The 18,520-nt window shown below is 39.7% G+C and overlaps 1 non-coding gene across 1 annotated transcript; it reads right to left on the bottom strand.

The window, feature by feature from the left end:
* Positions 1–17,762: 17,762 nt before the first annotated feature.
* trnay-gua (transfer RNA tyrosine (anticodon GUA)) lies at positions 17,763–17,851 on the bottom strand. Its single transcript is given in 2 exon segments — positions 17,763–17,798; positions 17,815–17,851. It is a non-coding gene; the product is annotated as a tRNA-Tyr (tRNA).
* Between the last annotated feature and the right edge of the window lie 669 nt (positions 17,852–18,520).

The following is an 18,520-nucleotide window of genomic DNA, read 5'->3' as shown; positions in this document are numbered from 1 at the left end:
ACACGAGATCTAAAACAGGGCAGTGGTTAGAACTGTCACCTTGTAGCAAGAAAGTTTTTGGTTGGAATCCTGGAGCCTTTCTGTGTGGAGTTTGCATGTCTGACCAACTCCAGAGTAACCGACTTACTCAGGCTTCCTCCCACAGAGAGACTGATAATAATAATTTAGTAATGTATGTGAGGTAAATGTAGTTTTTCTATCTATCTATCTATCTATCTATCTAGTCTAAGCGCTGTGCCATCTTCTATTCACACACTATTAGAGATGATGTCAGTGGAAGGGTGGGCTGTCAAGAAGCCATTCTTATGGAAGGAACGCATGGGGGAAAAGGCTGAGGTATAGCAAATCACACAATAACTGGACTAAAAATCAGTGGCAAAAGGTCTGAAGGAGTGATGCATCCAAATTTAAAATTTGATCCACCATTCAATACCACCTGGAAAGAATCTGATTAGCAACAGCTTCATTTTTCAGCATTACAATAATCCCAAACACCCTGCCAATGGAGTAAAAGCATACCTGGATAGAAAAACACATAATGGAACCAAATTAGTCATGGATTGGCTTTCCCAGATCCCGAGCCTCAACATTATGAAGGAGTGTGGGATCATCTTGACAGAGAACAGAACACAAGGCAGCCAGTATCCAAAAAATAGCTTTGAATGTCCATCAAAAAGCCTTGGGAACTATTCCTGAAGACTACTTAAAGAAATTATACGTAAGCTTGCCTAAGAAAGTCCAGGCTGTGTTGAAGTTTTGCACGGTGGCTGATGACTTGCCCAGGGTGTACCCCGCATCTCGCCCTATGGTAGGTGATAGTAAAAGTCTCCAACCCTGAATTGGATACGTAGCAGATAATGGATGGGTGGATAGTTCCATTTCCATTTGAACAGTTCACCTATTTCCAATTTCTGCAATTTTTCTAGCAAAATATAAAGAATAAAGGGGTGGCTCAAGACTTTTGCACAGTACTCTGTCTCTGGAGTTAGCCATTGCACATACTGACCAACTTCTTCTGTTCTCATGGTAACAGTACAATTAATATTTCACCTTTAAGAATGCTAACTCAGCAAGGTGCAGACCTGTGTGAGTTTCAATCAATGCCACGGTTTTAATAACTTTAAAAACCAAATATTTGCTGCTGTCTTGCCAAAGTTTTTCTGCTATGTTGCCCTGATGAGAACAAAATAACCCAGAAGAGTGAGACTGAATGAAAGATTTTTACCTGATCTAACTGAGCTTACTGGGAACTATGGAACGTGTTTTACTTTTGATTTGATTGAATATCATCCCTCTAATACAATCTACCTACTCTGACTTACGGGCGGGAGGCTGACAAGTGAAAATAAAAATGAATGTGCATCTGGCTCGTAATCCACTCTGCGGTAAGTAGCTTAGCTTAAAATCTACATAATTTGTCTGTAGGTAATGCACTCTGTCTGCATGGTCCTCCTTGTGAAGTGATTCATATCAAGTCTGCAAATACACCCTCTGACTTTTAAACAGTTCAATAGTTACTGAGAATACAGTTGCTGTCATCATGCTGCAGCCTATAATAAATACAAGTACACTTCGATGCACAGAAGGAAACTGCACTACAATCAAATAAAGAGCCAACCCTTTTCATTAACTCAGGGTGTTCTGATCCCAGACGTTGAGCATGTTTGTGCACTAGTGGTCAAGAAAAGCTATTAGCATGAGATAACAATAACCAGTTTTGTTTTCATGCTTCCATGCTTCTCTGTGATTAGCACAATATTACAAATACAACAGGCCAAATAAAAATGCAGCACTCTGTAAGTGTGCTTGTACCTGCAGTCTGGAAAAAGAAAAGGAAAATGTTTTTCTCCTATTGTTTAAATAGCATTTTTTATTATAAATGGTTTGTTGTGTGTTCTATTTTCCTCTAGAAATTATTTCCATTTTAACTTATGCATCTTTATTATGGTTTATTATTCCCTGACAATAAATGCACTCTTTTCTTTTCGATTTATTTACAGTTTATATTTTAATCAGATAATCAGTCTTCATAAAATCCTGTAAGATAATATTATTCATAGTTACAGACTTCAACGAGGTGTTATTTTTCTCTCATATGTTAACTGAAATAGTGCAAAGTTGATTGAAATACTTTTTAGATAATAAGGATTTAACAAAAGTATTGCATTAACTTTTTAGGAGTTAAATCAATTTTTGTGCACAGTTATTTCAAGAGGCTCAACCAACATTGGACTGCCAAGCAGTTTTATAGCCGGTTGATGCCTGTATCCTCGATGTTCCATGACAAGCAACGCAGATAAAAGATTTGGAGTGAAGTCCAGTCGTTCAGCTTGAGTTTACCGTCTTCCCAATGGAACTGTCAATATGTGTCATGGTCCCCGTGTCTGCCCGGCCAGCTCCACAAGGCCACATGTGTTTTGTGTACATTCTCCCCTGCCAGGGCAGAGCTCACTGCAGGCGCCCGCCCTTGGCACACACCTGCATCTCGTCAGGCTCTGATTACGGGTTGGACTCTTAAGGCCGGGATGCAGACAGCCTCACCGCTGGATGATTATGCTAGACACGTTAGTGAACCTCTGCCTCGAACCTTTAAAGCTTTGTAGACTTGCTGCGATCTCCGTGTAACTTTATTTTCTCCTGTGCACAGTTTTTCCCCGGACCTGTGACTAACCTGTTATTTCTACTGCTGTAAAGAAGAAGAGCCAGCGTGTTTGTGACTCCAATCCCGGACCTCCCTTTCGGACCTAGGACCCCCGTTCCCCTCACTGTATATATCTGCACCTGGTGGTTGTGTTAATAAACGTTGCTTTCTCCTGAACTCTGCTCTGCGCCTGAGTCCTACTACACCGCATGACAATATGAGGCGCAAAGAGATCTAAGTGCAAATTAAGGTTGAAAAAACAAAATAAACCTATCAGAGAGAAAGCAAAATTATCTAGTAGATTCTTAAAAGGAATCAATGCGCTGACCAATCGTAGCCTAAAAGACCACAGGAGAAAGGAAAGTGGATGATGGCATCATCATCCACTTGATGCCCAAAAAAACAACTTCACAACATCAAACCAAGTCAAGGACACTCTTGAAGAAGCAGGTGTGAAATTGTCACTTCTCCAATCAATAGAGACCTCTATACAGAGGGTGTACAGCAAGGCACATATCACTGTTTACAATTAAGAACAAGACGATCATAACAGACTTCATCAGAAAACATCTAATTAGATATATGAACCCAAGATTATCTCGTATCTCGCAGAATGGTGAGAAAACATGGAGAAAATAAGAAACAGCTCAGAATCTGAAGGATACCACATTATCTGTAAGTCATGTTGGAGGCAGTATTATGACATGGGCATGCATGGCTGCATACTCTGGCTGCAAAATGCACTCAAGCCAATCCCTATATGTAATTTTTCTGGGGTGTTTCCAGTTACTTTTGAACCTCAAAAACATGAAACAGAAGGTATACACTTCAACCAAATCATCAGAGTTTCAAAATTAAAATTAACTGTGGTCGTTCAGAGAGGCAAAATTACAAAAGTCTTGCTGACTCACCAAAATAGAAATTAGTTCCAGCTCTAATCTATTCTGATTTCTGGTCTCTGTGTAAGTGAATGTGATTCTCGCTGAGAAACAAGTGACATTATTTAATCATCTGATTGTTTTCTTTGTTACAGCGTGCATGTAAGGCACCTCGTCATATTTCCACTGACTGGTAACTTCATCATCTCTGCTCTTTGCAGAGAAAAGGCCAATACTTGCTGGAATTTTAAACTGGAGAGCTGTTGCAGAAAAACTCATCAGGGTCATCTGAAATCTACTGGGCTTCAGTGAAATCCCACTCAAAGCTTCAGCAAATCTAACTGACCATTTAATCTAGCTTAATTATTCTCTTGGCCCTTTGCTTGAGAGAGTCCAGTCTGCAGCTATCAATAGAGCCGAAGCTTTGTTAACAGTGAGAGAATGTAGGTCACTCACAAACAAAAGTGGCTGGCATCAGCTCACCCTATAACTGGAAATGAAAAGCATTCATGTAATGAAAAACACATTTTCACCCTGCCATGCTTTGCAAGCTCTTGGGGAAAGAAACTGATTTATATATGGTTTCATATCAACAGCGATGAAGCCGATTATATCCACTGAGAAACAGTGAAATGTTGAACATTATTATGAGTGCAACCGATTGGGTTTCTTGAACAGCTTATATTTCTTGACACAGTATTACTTTAATTTGCTGTTCTCTGGCCGATTACTGGAGAAAAGGGTAACCCTCTGTTTGTCTGCCTATCTGTCGGAGTTGGATGAACGCCCGGATCCAGCCAAAACAGGCAGGAAGAGAGTACCACAGCTGAGCTCAGGTGCTTTTAATAGAAAGGGCAAAGAAACAGTACATTGCTTTCTCACTTTCACTGAGACGCAGGGACAATGGTGTTTCCATTCATCTCTCCTTCTCACACAAACATACTGTTAATAAAACCATATATGTGTTTTAAGAAAACCTTATCTTTCTTTGCTGAAACTGGTTTAGTGAAACATTCAAACTCTACAACTACAGTGTATACAACACAAACTTTACATAGTCCATTTAAAAAGTTTATATTAGAAAAGTTATTGACTCTTTAATCTTTTTATTGAACCTTACAAATCCAAACTGAAATGCTTTCCAATCACGTGGGAGCTATTAAAGTAAATAAACACATACTGTGTTAACTTTACCATTACTGTGCATGTGTGTGTTAAGTGCACCTTTACTCCTCCTGTGGGAATTAAGAGGGTAAGAAGCAGCCAGATGATTCTGATCAAATGAACTGATCTTCAGCAAATGTGTGCACCTCTATAAAAACAGGCGTTTTGGCGATTTGTTGGTCTGTGGCATTCAGGTGTGTAACATGATGCCACCAGTGTTGGGGAGTAACGGAATACATGTACCGCCGTTACGTATTTAAAATACAAAATATGAGTAACTGTATTCCGTTACAGTTACCGTTTAAAAATGTGGTATTTAGAATACAGTTACTTTGTTGAAATAAATGGATTACACGGCGGTACTTCCCTGTTTCATATTGTGGCGGGTCAGGCCTGTTTGGGTTTTGTTTGACAGCTGTTCAGCTGTTCCAGGCGCCAGCGTTACGGTTGCCATGGTTACAGGGTGCCGCTCTCTCTCTCTCTGTGTTTCCTGGGTGAGAGAGCGGCTTTTTGTTGTTGTTGTGCTAAGCTAATAGGCAGAATGCTACAGGCATAGCTCTAAAGAATGTAGCATCATAGGCAGTGTAGTCCGTGCTGCAGGGAGAATGGACTGCCATACCCGTTATGTGTCTGTGAGCGAGGGACAGAGAAAAAGGAAAAGTATCAGTTGTCATCGAGCAAAAACGGGAGCTGGAAGCATGTAAATATAATAATAACCACTGCAGCCAAGAAGAGTGCCTGAGGAGCCCCGTTGTAAGTAAGCTATTAAGACTCGACTGTACATCGTGTTCGTGTTTTCCTCCGAAACAATAAGTTCCGTTGGAGCAGCCTTTCAACGCCTCTCTCTGTCTCTCGCTAGCAAAGTTGACCCAGACAACAAAGTAAAGCTAGTTTTCGGCTATGAGCCCAACACGGAACCCAACGTATTAGCCAGAGGTCCCTTTACTACGGTTCGGAGCCGCGGACCTTCAGTAACAGTAATAAATCACAGCAATAGTACATTCACGTAGTTGTAAACAGCATGATAATATATTAAGTAATCCAAAGTATTCACGGAATACGTTACAGAATACATTTTGGGGCATGTATTCTGTATTCTGTATTCTGTAATGGAATACATTTTAAAAGTAACCTTCCCAACACTGGATGCCACACTCTTCCCTGCAGTGGACATTGCAGCAAATTCCTCCCAAGATCAGTCCCCCAAAAATCCACCTCAGACCCTGCAGACCTCAGCTGGCATGTTAAATGTTGATTTCATGACAACACAGTTAGAAAAAGACTTAGCAAGCAACTATAAGACTGCTTGAGCAGTTTCCTTGGGACAGAAAAGACAGAAAAGAGATGTTTAACTATAATGCACAGCACCATGTTTGGTGAAAGCTAAATACATTATATCAGTCATGCCGGCTGTCAAACATGGTGGTGGATGTGTGAGGATTTGGACTCGTTTTGGAACATCTTCTTGTTTATGAACCCGGGAACCTTGCAGTTATACTGCTGACCATGAACTTCTCTGTGTACCACAGTATGTCTGACAAGCGGTCCTACAGCTACACCTCAGCTAAAACTGGGTCATGTAACAAATGCAAATCTGCAACAGAATGGCTGAAAAAGAAAATAATGCAGGTGCTGCAATAGCCAACTCAAACATCAACCTAACTGAAATGCGTGGTGGGAGAGCTGTGCATAAACAAGTGCCAGCAAACCTCAATGAACTGAATGAACGTTGTAAAGAGGAGTGGGCCAAAGTTCCTCCACAACCCTGTGAGAGACTGATGAAGTCATAGAGACAATGATCCCTGAAGGTTATTGCTGCTAAAGGTGTACATATAAACTAAAACTGGGCTGATGAGTCAGAACTAATTGTCAGCCATTAATCTTAGATTAATCTTATTTTCATCACAGTGAAACAGAAAAGAAAAATGTTAATGGACTTGAAATAAATATGTTCTTCATTAATATGCTAGGCCTGTTTACAAAATTAGATGAAACTTGGTGCATTAATAAGTACAATCAGACAGCTGCAGTCTTCGGGTGGTTTACCTTTAATACTTCCTGCCTTCTTCTGTTTTGCGTTGTGTGGATAGAGAAATCACTCAGGCCTGCATACCTCATGCATTAGTCTCACTCTATTGACTCATTAGTTTTTACAAAAACCTGCTTCTGGCTGGAAGACTCCAGCCTAAGTGTGAGGGCAGGACTGTGACTGAGCCACCAACATGTGCTGCGGCCATCAGTGCTAATGAGGAGCAAAGCTTTAAGATGGCACAAGCTAATTGTCTCATTAGAGCTTTGATGCAATGGTGGTAATTAAATTTCACAGTTGACTGGCTAAGTGTTAGGGAGCCGGTGTCATGGTTGGATTTTAGGATGTGTGAAGGGCACTGGTACTTGTAGTGACTGTGATGAAATTTAAATTAATTAAACCAAGCCCTTTTTAAATTAATTCTATCACAGTTTTAGGAGGTGCTCTATAATCAACCATCTCCTTCTCATACTGATTTTTCTAGCCACAAAAACTAGGACCAGCAGATTTTGGTGATTATTGGATTTTTTGTTTAGTGCTATCCATAAATATCTTCCCTTTAGATTTGAGTTAAATATCTTGCCACTGTTAGTACCAAGAAAGACTAATGATTAAGTTTTTTTTAACCACTCCACCTAAGATGAAATCAGGAGGGAGGTTAAGAAGGTTTAAGTATTCTTCGAAGATACTCCCTCTTTTCTCTCCAAACCTCAACATGTATCGATTTCATTTGTGGACTACTCGCTTAAATAGTGAAACTGCAACAGCAAGTTGTTGTTTTTGTATTTTTTCATTTTTTTCTAGTATACTCTTTAATTTGTATTGATATATTGCAGTGATTAAGGAAGTGGCAGAGGTCTTAGCAGTAGACAAACAATTAAGTTCAGTAGGTATTTTGACAATAAAACTTGCTTTTTACAAATATTTTGCTTCTGTACATCATTACAGTGGATTTTAATTTAAGCAGTCAAGATATGACTGAAATGCAGATTCACGAGATTTTGCAAAGTATTCCATTAACTATTCCATTCCTCTCCTCTTGCTACTTCTTTGTGACTCTTTCTGCCTTCAGTCTTGTATTTGAGCTGAGATAAGGTCACTCACTTGACCATTGAAGAATATTTGATTTCACTGCCATGAGAAACTCTTTGGTTTCTTTTGCAGAATGTTGTGAGTTATTATCTAGCTGCACTGTGAAGCATCTACTTCATTGGATCATCTTTGCAATTTGTGTGAATCTGAGCAGAAAGTATAGACCTCTACACTTTACAATTCATCCTGCTACTTCTATCAACAAACACTAGTGACTAAATTCCACTGGAACCATAAATACCAGTACCATAACACTGCATTCAGTATGTTTGACAGATGATGTGGTATGCATCTTCCCACCATTTTGGTACAAGATTACATGGGTTTCACCCAGCCAAAGAATCTTTCAAAATTTTCCAACTAATTTAATTAAGTCTAATTTGCCCTAATTTACCCTTCCTGCTTTTTAATGTAACCAGTGGTTTGCAGCTTGTTGTAAATACAAGTATCTCCCAATTGTCTTGACAATAACATGCCCACCTCTTCAAGGTTGTTCTTGACTAGATGCTGTCAAGGGTCTATTTTAACTTAGGAAATAATTGCGATCATCCACTAGTTGTCTCCCGTGTCCTTCTAGGCCTGTGGGTGTTGCTGATCAGTGCATTCCTTCTTTTTGAAAATCTAGGACTGTGTATTAAAATGGCTACAGTTAATGCAATACTTTTATTAAATCCCCTGAATTATAGCTGAAGCCTGCACTTCAGTGACATGTGGACTGTTTGATTTACAATCCCCTGTGGTGGTGTACAGAGGCAAAATTACAAAAATGTGATTCATTATTCAAGTACGTATGGTCCTAACACTGCTTCTGAATTTTTATTTCCATAAAGGGAACCTTTCATGTGTAGAAGGGATTCTAATATGTAGAGCCAGCTGTAGCCATTTAGTTGCTCTTTGTGCAATTAGGATTTGATGCCTTTGACCCTCACGTCTTAGATGTTAAAAAGAACAAACTGTGATTTGCTGTTAGATTCTGATTGACGCCCATCTCTGTGTCTGGAATAATTAATAGCTCATTTTTACCGTGACTGTTGTGGGCTGTGTGAGTAAATCCACACACGTCCACCCTGCAGCAGGATGCTCATGTCATATCAGAAGGTTTGCAGGGAAGGTCAGTAACATTGTTAAGCAGTGTGAAGCTGGAAAAGCTAAAACAAAGACCGTTAGGTTCCTCCTCCCCTTCCTACAGTCTGTCTGTAATTCTCAGTATTAGGTGTTTAGTAAAAAAATGTTTTCAGCAATATATAAGGCATACTGCATATCAGTGCCAGACTTTTAAGAGTGTGCCTGTCCAGCTGGCGATGCTCTAGGTGGCCACCTCCATGGTCTATGCCCTGCTTTTTAAAAAACACATTTAAAAAAATGTCATTGCTGTTATAAAAGTCTGTAATTATCTTTACAATTAGGCTACATGTGCTAGGTGTACACAATCAAATTCAAGTCTAAAGCTGTGGGTAACTGTAAGCTGCAACTCATAATTCAATGCTGATGCAACAACAGGGCTTTTGAGGCAATACCTTTGCACAGTGTGGTGTGAAGCATGGAAAACAATAGCGCTGTACCCAGCCAGTCTGGGTACCTGACCACGAATATAAACTGTGTGGGCTGCACCTTTCTGGCCTTTTGTCAGTCTCCTTCCTTTTAAAGCAAGTCTCAAGGGAGGCTGTGGGATCTTTGCATGTACCAAGACCCGGATCATTTTGTTCCCTTGGAGAAAGGGCTGCTTTGTTTTTCTGACTCACGATGTTATGTGGTGGTGGAATTTTTTGAAAAAGCAACCGTAAGAGGCACCCCTCATTGTGGCATTTGAAATGCAGTTTGAGATCAGTGGTCTTTCTTAAGTAGACGTTCAGAGATCATTTTATCAGTTTAGTGTATTTACAGTTTCAGAGATGCTTGGTGACTAACGATTGACCCAAAATAGGTGTCTTCTGGACATGAAAGTTCATTCATAAAGGCAACATTACACTTAACAGTTTCTTACATATATATTCAATAGAATTATCCTCCACAATCCTTTCTTAAAAGTGAGACGTGAAAGAGGGATAGACAGCCTGTATTTCCTCTTTAGCAACAGCAGATGGAGCTCCAGATCTCAGATGGGAACATTAGCCTGTTGTTGTCATGGTTTCAGGTATCCTGGAGGCACAGTGCTGGATGCTAATTGGTAGAAGGAGAATGAGAGAGAGGTGGAGGTAGTGTTGCTGCCTCATTCTTTTCTTCTTCCTCTTTTTTTCTAAATCACTGCATCTCTATATTTAGCCTGTCACATGAAACAATCAATAAAATCAGGGAATGAGTGAAAAAAGTTGTTAGAATAATGCATTATTAGAACAATATTTCATACAGGTGCCCTAAAGTGTAGTTTTAGATTATATATTTATGGCACATTGCATTTTAACATGTTGCATTTGGTGCCTTTTTCTTATTACTTTCTGTTCTCATGTGATTGACAGCATAATTTCATTGAAGTGATCGTCTGCTGTAACTTTCTGCATTAAAAAGCTATTGTCTTGAGTGTTTATTTTGTATGTATCCAAACCCGGTATTGAATAATCTGTCAGCTTCTTCTATTTCCGCTTGTGTCCGTCTCCTGCAGACAGCCAGTCTGTGCTTCTCTCTCTGTTTGGAGTTTTTCATGCAGAGGGAAATCATCACATGACTTCACAATGCACCACTGATGTAATGCTATGTATGCCTGATAAGCTATCGTTATACAACCGGTGGCTGTATTTTTGGGAGCATGATGTCTGACTGTCCCCCGGGGTTTTGATTGTTTCTACCATCTTCCTCCTCCTCCACAATATCATTGCCCAACTTTCCAAAACAACCCATTTAACACCATCCTGTCTTCTGCCACACCGCACATACCTCGGATACTGTTGTTTACAAGGGGGTTCAGCCATTTTCTCCCGATTGCCTGGCAAGGACATCAAACATGGTCTGCATCTGCTCGCCTGGAATTAAGAGAGCTTTTCTCCAAACCTCCTTGGCACACACAGTGAATATAAATTTAGACATTCAATAACAACAACAGTGGCAGCAGCAGGTACCTAACTAGCTTTTGTATCCAAATAGGAACTATACCAGACACTAATGCCTAATGGTAAGTTGCAGCTGACTGCTGGTAGTAAAAGATGGTACATTAGAGCTCACATTGGCTCCATACTGCTACAGCACACTGTGCAACTTTGGATTAACCTCTTGTATTATGTTACCTGCCATTGCTGCTCCCCTCTTTGTGTAATAATGTCATCACTTCTATATGTAGAAGCAAACTTTCAGGACACTCTGTCATCACTGTAGTTATGCAACACTTAGCAATGAAGGCTAACTAATTCACCTGTCAAAAAGGCAGCTCCCTTGTGAATTAGCTTTTACATAGGGATTGTTGGTCGTCATCAATTGGAGCGTAGAGGTGTTGGACAGGATGCAGGAAACTAATGCACCTATAGTCCCAAAACGACACAAAATCCACAAAACAGGAGACAACACAGAACAGTGTCTGTGTTTCAAACTAACAAGAAACAGGAGCGCCTAAAACACAGGTGAAAACAATCAGGATGATCACAAAGCAGCAAGTAAAATGAAACGAAAACTTTCTCAGTGAAACAGAAGCTAACAGACATGAACACAAACTAGAATTCAAATTGGGGCATTGATGTGTCTAGAAGGGAGGTGTGGCACTAGCCCACTTTGAATATGATTGGTCCCCACTAGTGCCACCCCAACACAGCCAAGTTAAAACCGACAATCCCCAACATCACTGGATGAGATCATGGATAGGACCAGTAGGAATATAATTTATATAATAGATTATAGTTTTCATTTTACTCCAGTATATTCTGAATACTGAATTACTGCACTTCATAATCCATACTATTTATTTTTAAAGCTTTATTATTTTAATAATAACATTATTATCATGTCAAGCTACTTAGCAACATATAAGTAATTAAAACCATCAACAGTTGTAAGATTAAAGAGATATACATATCATGATTCATTGATTATGTTCCAGTATTCTCCAAGTGCCATTACACATGAATGCTTGTACTTTAGGTACTTTAAATACATTTGAATATACAACCTGTGGCATGGTAAGCTTCTTAAGTATGATTATAACTTGTACTCAAGTAAAATGTCTAAATACTTTTTTCCCACTTTGCAACACTTTACAACTCTCCATCATAAGATTAAATTCTTATGCACCTCAACATTTCACACTATAAATTTGTGGAAGAACACAGCGCTGCATATGAGCTTGAAAATATGGTTTATCACCACTTATCTACACGTATTAAATAGTTCTGAGTAAACATTCGGATTTCCTGTGGCCCCACTTGATGCGTTCTTGGTCCCTTCTTTTCCGCCTCTTCAAAATAATGTTGTCTTGCTTCTGCTGACTTTCAATCTCTTTTATCCACCACATACCGCCTCCTGCTACCTACTCTCACTACAGATCACAAAGTCATCTGGAAACATAAAGTTCAAAGGAGGCATACATGCAGTAGATCTGGATAGGGTAGTGCCCTCTTTTCAAAGGGACACTGAAGAATCTTCATCTTTCTTATTTGGGACAGGATTTTAACTGAAAACCAACTAAGGAGATCAGCTAAATGCAGGCAGAGTGTTTACGGTAGACGGGAAAATCATCACGGTGTGCCTGCTTGGATGGCTGCCCACTCCACTGGCTGGGAAAGCCAGGGCCACAACAATCAGGCAGCCTGGATGAGCTTTTCACAAAGTGATCAATGAAATGTTAATGTGGAAAACAACGATCCAGAGAATGCTTATTGTGATCTAAAATAGACTACAGGGTCACCGTTTAAAAGACTTGAAACTTGATGAACTGTAAGCTTATCATGAGTCAAGTGGAAAATAATGTGGAAAACTGTATCATGATCCACTATGTTTACGCAAACACGAGAAGGGGAGCGGCTCATCAAAGGAGGGATCTGAAATTCAATCCCCTCGCTGATTAGCGTGATCCAGAGGGAGATATTGGTTAGATTTTACTTCAAGGATGCAGCCGATGCTATTGTGTCCTTTCTGTGCAAAGCAGAAGATGACTGCTTGTTTCCATTGTGACCTTGCAAACAGAAATTTCTAATCATGAGGAGTGCGCTCTTGAAAATTTGCTTGATTACATGAATTGCTGTTGCAGGAGAGGCTCAAATAGGAAAAACAGAAAGGGGGGAAAAACTGCCAGGGACATTTTAATCTGCTTTTTATTAAAAACAAACAAACAAACAAACACAAAAACCCAGTGGGACAGATGCGTCATTGCAGCACAGAGACATCCTCTGTAGGACTGTGTGATTGTTGTATGAGGAAAATAGATGTATTGGTGCATTTCTTTCTCTCAAATAGAGCTTAACAATAATAGATGGTCAATTTCAGGGAGATAGCATTCCCCTCACTGATGCTGAACATTAAGAATTAAGATCATTGTAGGAATCGCTGGAATGCCAATGATTAATATACACTGTCTGAAGATATTTAGTTTCTTGATGTCATGTCTGATTGTTATAAGAGCACTCAGAAAATTGAGAAGCAGTTTTTTCTTCAAAAAGTAATTGATGGTTGTGCGACAGCAGCAAAGCTTCCCGATTTAAGATATGATAATTGTTAATTGCCGTGACATACTTGAACATGTGCCAGTGTGTTGGAAGAGCAGATATAGCCTTTGATCTCTGTTATTGTTTCATGTGTGGTCTCTGTTCTGTTTGTGGTAAAGGCTGCATTTGCCTTTGAATGGGCCTGGATATGCTTGTGTCAAGCTTTTATAAGTCTGCTGAAAATCTAGAGCTACATCAAGACTGACATGTACTGGCTTTCCTGGATGGTATATGGTTATTCTTTTAGACGTAACCCCTATGACCTCTGTCAGCCTCTGCTCACAACAGTCTTGACAAGTCTCTGGCACAAGTCTCATGCCTCTGTTTGAGTATTGAATAGAATAGAATAGAATAATCCTTTAATTGTCCCACAAGGGGAAATTTGGTTGTAACAGCAGCCAGAAAGACACATATATAACAAACAGTACACAGAACAGAAACATACACAATTTTTCTTACATATTTACATTAAGGACAATGGTTACTATAAACAGAGTACTGTACAGTTATCAAATTAAATAAAAATAACTACAGATAAGAGGCAAACCAGGTTGTAGTGCGAATCGCTTGATTCAATTATTGCAGTTACAGCGAAGATGTAAACATTTGTTTGTTGGGAGCAGTTCAGATTGTACAGTCTGACAGCTGCAGGGAGGAAGGACCTGCGGAAACGCTCCTTCATGCATCGAGGATGCAGCAGTCTGTTATTTTGGCCAGAGTCCTTCTGTCTCCCACCACCTGCACTGGGTCCAGGGTGCATCCCAGAACAGAGCTGGCCTTCCTGATGAGTTTATCCAACCTCTTCCTCTCAGCTACTGATAAACTGCTGCTCCAACATACCACAATGTAAAAAATGACAGATGCCACCACAGAGTCATAGAAGGTCTTTAAAAGCGCTCCATGTACTCCAAATGACCTCAGCCGCCTCAGCAGGTAGAGTCTGCTCTGACCCTTCCTGTAGAGAGCATCAGTGTTGTGGCTCCAGTCCAGTTTATTATTCAGGTGAACACCCAGGTACCTATAAGAGTCCACTATCTCAATGTCCACTCCATGGATGTTCACCGGTGTCAGTGTGGTGTGTCTGTGTGTCCGGAAGTCCACCACCAACTCCTTGTTTTTCCTGGTGTTGATCAGCAGGTGGTTCTGCTGACACCAGTCTACACCAGTGGTGGCCTCCTGCTGACACAAGCAATTAGACTATACAGTTAAGTCATGACAGAGAAGCTACAGTCAGAGCAGCAATACAACAGATAAATAAGGGAATAGCAATAAAACTGCACTTGCTTGCCTTGAGCTTGTGGTAATTTGAAGGCAGAATTGTAAATGACCTGAAAATCCTTTAAGGCAACAGTTTTAGTATCAAAACAGACAGCTACTGTAGGTCAAAAATGGAAAGGGATCATTTTGATGGTTAGCACAAGACACCTGGATTTGTATCCACTGGCCAGCTTAGCTGCCCCCCACAGTCCAAAGACATGCTTCCAGGGTCAGTTGGTGATTGTAAATTGGCCACAGATGTGATTATAGGGGTTCTCTGTGGCAGCAACTCCAGGGTGTACCCTGGTGTTTGGAAAGGCTCTGGTACACGTGACCCATAGATAAGCAGAAGAAAAAGCATTTATTTGTGGGTTGTTTTTTTTTGCTTTCTTACATATTTGTCAAACATTCATTATTTTTTTCAGATCATCAAGCAAATTTTAATCTTGAAAACAACATTCAGCATTTAAGTGGTGATTACATCTATTATGGAGAAAAGCTATCCATTGTTAAATCATGAATTAGTTGTGATTAACCACATTTTTTGGAAAGCTGATGTCAATTTCATTAGTGATATGTCAGCCTGGTTGCTGCCAGACATGTTGACTCAAGAATCACTTAAATAGAACCTGTCTGACAAAGTGAAATAGGCTAAAAGATCTCAAAAAGCAACACAAAGCAACATGAAAAGGGTTACAAAACCAATGGAGAAAACCTGGAACAGTGATGAACCATCACAAAGGCTCATCTTACATTTGCCAAAAAAAAACCCCCAACAAATCTTAATGATCCCCAACTTTTGGGAAAATGTCTTGTTGACTAATGATGAAAAGTTGAACTTTGTGGAAGGTTTGAATCCTGTTGAAACTGGTGTAAAACTAACACAACATTTCATAGAAAGATCATACCAACAGTCAAACATGGTGGTGGTAGTGTGATGGTCTGGGGCTGTTTTGCTGATTCGGGACCAGGACAACTTGCTGTAAATGATTGAACCATGAATTCTGCTGTCTGACAGAAAATCCTGATGGAAAATATCTGTCCATCAGTTCCTGTTCTGAAGCTCAAGAAGACTTGGGTTTTGCAGTGGAACAATAATCCAAAACACACCACCAAAGTCCAACTGTGGAAAAAAAACCCCAAACAAACAACAAAACAAAACAAAATGAGGGTTTGGCCCATTCAAAGCCCTGAATTTAATCCAACTGAGATACTTTGATACTTTCTTAAACAGATCATTCATGCTGGGAAAATCTCCAATGTGCCTGAATTAAAATAATTTCACAAAGAAGAGAGGGTCAAAGTTCTTCCACCACAAAGTAAAAGAGCAAAGAGACAAAGTGAAAGAGTGAAAAGACAAACTGAAAGTATCAATTATCACAAAACACTTGTTTGGAGTTCTTACTGCCTTTTTTTTTTTTTTTTTTTTTTTGCCTGTCCCGTTTGGTTCTTTTGCCATCAGAATTATTGTCTAAAGGCGAAGAAAGATGCCCAATGGATTTACTTAACCAAATTGACCATCCCAGCCTTGCCGTAATGGTCTATTTGATTCACCTTTTATTGTTTATTTTATTTATTTTTTTATTTTCACTTGCTAGATACGGGACAGACTTGAATGAGGAAAAGAAAAGGGAGAAAGGAAGAGGGGGGAAAACAGCGGAGAAGAGGGACGGGGATAAAGGGCAAAAAAACAAAAACCAACTAAATAAGCAGACAAAAAAAAATACATATATCAATCACCTGGATCACCTGTTGAGAAAGAAAAAAGAAAACAAGCAGAAGAAAACGAGAGCAATACAATAAACAACATCACAATGATATATGGGAATATAACAGTAAATACTAAATATTAAACATTATTGTGCAGCACGTAATATCGACAGCGCACAGTGTGCTTTGAGGTAGGAGCCAAAAAGGGTGTAGTTTGTGTGTGTGAGCACCCGTGTGTACACCTGTGAGCATGGACGCGCTTGTTTTTAAAAGGTTCCTTCATGTTATGATCTGCTAGAGGGTGTGAGGAGCCACAGCACCGTCCACCAGGGCATGAAGCAGGTATGGAGGAGATCAAAACTCCAGACATCCAGAGGGCCCCAGAACACAAGAGACCAAGGAAGACCAACAGAGGGGCAGCTCTGCCACTATCCCAGAAAGAGCTGAGGAGAGTCCCAGATGATGGAGTTCTTACTGCCAAGGGTGGCACAACCAGTTATTAGATTTAGGGGGCAATTACTTTTTTACACAGTGCCAAGTAGGTTTTGGATAGCTTTTTTTCTTTAATAAATGAAATCGTCAAATTCCAGTATAAACTATATATATATATATATATATATATATATATATATATATATATATATATATATATAAAGACAAAATAAAATAAAGACAAACTGACAAATATTGTTCTGGCTGATTAGAAAAGATGTGGGATCCCTGCTCCACACAGATCCCCCAGCTAAAATAAATATGATTTATTATGTTACCAGTTTAATTGACTCTGGGATTAACTGGGACCTGGCTTAGTAAAGTCTCCATTCTTTTATGTTTTTGCACAATACAAGAGAAGACCTGCTTTGAACTTCACATAACAGTATGATATAATAGGTCTATATTTAGAGTTAAAGAAGAACAACACGTTGTATGCTGAATTGAAACTGTTAAAGCCGCAGTCAGAAACTTACAGTGTGTAGTAACTTTTTAAAGGATATAGTTTGATACACATTTCCCATACATATAAAGAAGGTTCTTGTGAATCGACTGCAGGGTCATTGCTGAAAGTGTCAGCAAATTTATCCCAAAAAGGTTGTTGCCACATTCTAACAAACTGCTTGGTATGGGATGATCAATGTTCACAATTAAAGCTTATCTCCTCCCTCTCTCTCTCTCTCCCCCCCCATTTTTCTAATTCGAAATATTTCCTGAACTGTTGCTCTCACCCTCAATCACTGAGTGCTTTTACATAATTTCAAAGAACAGCAGGGGCTTGACCGTGCTGATTAATTCACATATAGTAAATGGTAAATGGACTGATTCTTATTTAGTGTTTTTCTACTATCCCAGAGTGCTCAAAGCACCCAAAAAGCTCCTTCGAGCCGGAGTTGAACCAGCGACCTAAGGATTCCTGCTATCATATACCTACAGTCCTCCGCTCTACCAACTGAGCTATCGAAGGGGCATGCCAAAATGCAGGCAATTTAAAAAAAAAATCACATGGGAACTGTAGTTTTTATCAAGTGCCTCCTAAACGATTCAATATAGGTAAATATGGTTTGAAAATATAGTGTTATTTAAAGGTGAACTTGGTGTTTCTGTGAAGAGAGAACTTTTTGTGAAAGATTAACTCTGATTATGTTTATTACAGTGATGAATCGTGGGTGCACATGTGTGACGCACAGATGTATTATCAATGAATCTTTAATCGTTGTTTTTGTTGGAAAGTCACTGGCTTTAGGACTGAGTCTGAGTGAGATCACTTGGCAGTTTTGCTGATACCGTACACAAACAATAAACTCCTTTAAATGGGCCTAGCGACCTTTATTTTTAACCGGAAACTGAGAGGAATGAATACAATGCGGAAGGTAAGCCTGTTAAAGAAAGCGTGGTTAAAAGACAACGCTGTCTTTTGTTTTGTTTACATTTTTTGGCCTTGACAACAAGGAGGTAAAACAGTGACATCATAGCCACAACGCGAAATGCACGGCATGCTTTCGCAGAGCCATGACGTATTCTCTTTGGTTTGTTAGTAACTTCCCCAATAAACGGCGAGCCAATGAAACTGCACAGGAAGCAGCTCATGGAACCAATCAGTGGGTAGCCTTCATAGGTCTCTAGTTGCTATTTG

Source organism: Neolamprologus brichardi, chromosome 10 (genome assembly GCF_056152115.1).
Source record: "Neolamprologus brichardi isolate AB-2024 chromosome 10, ASM5615211v1, whole genome shotgun sequence".
Classification (NCBI taxonomy): Eukaryota; Metazoa; Chordata; class Actinopteri; order Cichliformes; family Cichlidae; genus Neolamprologus; species Neolamprologus brichardi.
Note: the sequence above shows the minus strand (reverse complement) of the source record. Positions and strands in the feature narration are given on the sequence as shown.